General features: G+C 39.0%; 1 pseudogene; it reads right to left on the bottom strand.

Annotated features, from left to right (window-relative positions):
- Window positions 1-3,106: 3,106 nt before the first annotated feature.
- Window positions 3,107-4,001, bottom strand: LOC114044244 (annotated as a pseudogene).
- Window positions 4,002-4,389: the final 388 nt, after the last annotated feature.

Below are 4,389 nucleotides of genomic sequence, written 5' to 3'. Positions count from 1 at the left end.
TCCTCCTTGGCTTAGACCCTGAGGTCAAAAACAGACTAGACTAGATTAGGATGTTTCTGCTCCGCTCCCCTGAAACACAATCAATTAATGACCATTTAAAACCCAGCCTGACTATGTGTTTGCTGTATACTACAACTACCTGATTGCATTAGCATCATTCACAAGACCCCATATCTCATAGAGACACCCTTCTCTATGAGCCAATTGATGCTTTTTCCTTGCTCAGCTTGTTACCTCTGGGTAAAATAGTCTTTTATTGGCTCATACTGTGAATTATAAACAATAGATTTTCTTTCCGTGATGAGCAGACAGATATTGGTGCAAATTTTCTTCATCTTTTTTTCTGGATATTGGGGGAAGGGTGTGCGCACTTAGGTTCTTTTCTTTTTAATTTATATAATAAAACAAGCATTTCCACAACAGTACAATAAAAAGATGATTGCACATGAAACTGCAAATCTACTAGGCACACTTTGCTATTCCTTTCAAATATACAATAAAATTATCATGTAAATTTCTTTTTCTTTTTTTTCCCTCCCCTCCCCGCACCTTAGAGATGTTTACCATTAGACATATATATATATAAAATATATATGTATATATATAATGTATATACACAGACAAGCACACTTGTATATGTATACACACACATTATGTGTGTGTGTGTGTAAAATTATTCTATACACTCTTCTATTTATCAATTCTTTCTCTGGATGCAGATAGCATCTTCCTTCTTGTGTCCTTTAGAATGAATTTGGGTATTTATAATAGACAAAATAACTTATTCGCTCAAAGTCAAATATGTTCTTAATGCATCTAGCACAATGGACTTTTTCCTTCTGCTCAGGAAGATAATCACAAAAAAGTGCATTGGCAAATCATGGGGCAACTATGACATATAGAATGATATGATTTCCCCTTGGCAGTTTTGGTTGAGATGCGTTACTTAAAATAGTCTGCAGACACAAAGAGGTAACATCTACATAGCCCTAGGTGCCAATCTTCTTTTCCCTAAGAGTGGACTTTTCTCTCCCATGGGCTCCTGTGTACTCCTTCCCCAATTTATCAGTGTTTTTTTATATGGAGACATAAGCATTGGGATTATTCTCATCAGACATTTCTTAGCCTGGTACTGTGCTGAATCTTGGATTTCTAGTTATCTTTAAGGAACTAGCCTCTATCTATCCAACCAGAGTCTAAGCTTCTAGAGGGCAGGGAGCATAATCTTTGTCTGTTTTAGGTAGCAGCCAGCACAGAAAGGACTCAACAAATTGAGTGGCTCAGTTCCTTTCATAAGAGTGTTCCTTGGAGTTCTTTCAGTCCAGATCTATGATCCAGAATAATAAATAGATAAAGAATGAATGAACAAATAACACTAATGACCAACAGTAAATAATAATAAATGTTAATTAATAATAAATTCTAATACTACTACTAATTTCTAGGACATATATTGCACTTTAAGGTTTTCAAAGCACTTTATAAATATTGTCTCACAACATGCTTGGGTAGAAGCACCATAATTATTCACATTTTACAGATAAGGAAACAGGCAGACAGAAGTGAGGACAGCTAGATGGCACAGCGGATAGCGTGCCAGGCCTGAAGTAAGGAAGACTTACTTTCGTGAGTCCACATCTGACCTCAGACACTTACTAACTGTATGACTCTGGGCAAGTCACTTAACCCTGTTTGCCTCCGTTTCCTCATCTGTAAAATGAGCTAGAGAAGGAAATGGCAAACCATTCCAGTATTTCTGTCAAGAAAACTACAAATGGGGTCATATATATATATATTATATATATGTACACATACACACACACACAGGTATACAGTAGCATCTTTACTTGTTAATTTGTCTACTTGTCTGTTTAACCCTTTTCTTAGATGTGAGGCCAGGAAGATGGACTAGATGTTCTTCCTTGGATAAGTGTGAGCATTCTGACAAAGTAAAGTTTTGTCTCAATCAGTCAATTAATAAGTAGTTATTAAATACTCTGCACCAGGCACTGTGCTAAACATTGGTGATAAAAGAAAAGCGCAAATTTGTCCCTGCCCTCATGTACCTTGCAGTCTAACTAGCAAGACAACATATATTCAAAGCAAAATGTATGCCCATGTCTAGGATAATAGAATCTAGAATCTTAGGGTCTTTGAATCTAGAATCTTAGAGTTATAGAATCTAGAATTCTAGAGTCAGAAAAGACTTCCTTATTTAACAAGTGAAGAAACTAAGACAGAGAGGTTAAGTGACTTACACCAAGTCATACAACAAATTAGTGGCAAAACTAGGACCAGAGTTCAGGGCTCCTGAACTTTTAGTCCAGTGTTATTTTTTAACTATAAAAGTTTTTGGAATCTCTGACTCACCAAAGAATTTCTTTGCCCAGATTTTGATTAGCTCCAGAGGGAAAAGAAAATAACATTATTGAACATATTGAACAAAGCTGATTTGTCAAGGCAAATTTTGGTGAGGACATGGTACCAGTGAAGATGAGTCCCAAAATGGGTGCTCACCAAATACAGCACATACTCTAGTTTACTTTGCTAGTTCATAGAGTACCTGAGGGCAACTCCTTAAGACTCAAGGGTGGTTCAAGGGCCTTTTTTTGGAGTTTTCTGTGTATTTATTGTTTTACAGCAGAATGCCTAACACAGATCATCATCACTGCCAGTCAGCTGCGCAAAATAGTATATATATATGTATATATATATATATATATGCATCTATATATAGTGCTTAAGTGCAAATGGGAGATATGATTTTTTAAAATAAGTACTTAAACACAAATTTATGGTCCTACAGAAGAGCATTTAAATTAGATGATCTAAGAAGTTGATCTGCCTCCTTGGACCTACAATAACTGTTATTTCTCCCAAAATTAATAGAATCAATATAATGAATTATCATCAGTTCTGCTGTGTGAATAGTGGATCACATGAACAAGTCCCTTTTTCTAAGAACTTTTCCTGGCTCCTCTATAAACATGATCTGGCATAGATAAAAATACAATGGGAATTTCTTGAATGTAAATGGTCCAGAATGTTATGGTTAAGTATTTTACATGATCTATACTCACTGGTTCCATTTTTAGTTAGGATGTACTTAGATTACTATCTTCAATTCATCATACAGGACAAGCATGAAAGCTCCACCCATGCCTCTAAGAACATTGGGCCAGGTGCCTTGAAGAAAGTTTTGCCTCCCTCATCTTTAGCAATCTTCCTCCAGGAGTCAGTTGTCCCAGTGTACATGATAGCAGTTCCTTTGCTCCCAGAATGCATCATCATTTGCTGCCTTACTGTATCCCTGGGATAGGAAACCACACCCGCTACAGCAGTCACTGTTTATGCAATCATCCAACTTATCACAATGTGAGTGTTCTTCAGATCTGGGGACATACTTTTTGCTGTATCACAGATTCCAAAGTAGGCTGCTCTACAGATAATGATACCCTGCACTGAGACATTGAAACCTTGATTCAAGCCACAAATTCCATCAGACTTGGTGATTTTCACTAGGCAGTCTCCCAGGCCTTTGAATTCTCTCTCAGTGCCAGATTTCCCAACATCAGCTGCCAAGCGGCTTCTCACAAAATCCAAGGGGTAGACAAAGCAGAGAGAAGCAGCTCCGGCTGCACCAGCAGAGGCACATTTGCCAGCAAAATACCTCCAAAACTGTGTGTGCTTGTCCGCTCCTCCCCAAAACACCTGCTTATACTGATCCTTAAAGGCAATTTAAGGGCCCGGGTGGGGAAATGTCTGATGACATTTGCTAAGTTACCCTGCCAGAAGGAAAGCACCGCTTGTTCCTGTGGAATTGGGATGATCTGATCCATTATGCCTTTGTACTGCTTATCTGCAGCAATTTGTTTACTTGCATGCTGCACCTGAAATAACAGCTTGGCTCCCTCGATGGGGGCCACTGAAGTCTTGAAGATAGCAGCGGCGATGCCACTGGCCAGGAATTCCCTGGAGAAGGAGATGGCCTGTTCCATCATGGTTACAGAGGGGGAAGGTGTTGGAGTTGAGGGAAGAAAGCCAGGAAGAGAGGGTTGAAAACTGTGAATCATTGCTTCCTGCACAACCCCTTGCTACAGCTCGGATTGAAAGGCAAGGGCCTTCTGTATCATCCTGAATGCATTCTTTGGGACTGGAGCAGTCTGAGGAGCTCTTTTCTTATCTGTAATGACCTGTTACTGTTTAGTCATGTTCAGTCATGTCTGACTCCTTGTGACCCCATTTGGTTTTTTGGTTTTTTTTTTGGCAGAGTGACTGGAGTGGCTTGCTAATTCCTTCCCCATCTCATTTTACAGATGAGGAAACTGAGGCAAACAGGGTTAAGTGACTTGCCCAGGTAAGCACAGCTAGCGAGTGTCTGAGGCCAGA

This window comes from Vombatus ursinus, unplaced genomic scaffold (genome assembly GCF_900497805.2).
Source record: "Vombatus ursinus unplaced genomic scaffold, bare-nosed wombat genome assembly UNPS02014772.1, whole genome shotgun sequence".
Classification (NCBI taxonomy): domain Eukaryota; kingdom Metazoa; phylum Chordata; class Mammalia; order Diprotodontia; family Vombatidae; genus Vombatus; species Vombatus ursinus.
Note: the sequence above shows the minus strand (reverse complement) of the source record. Positions and strands in the feature narration are given on the sequence as shown.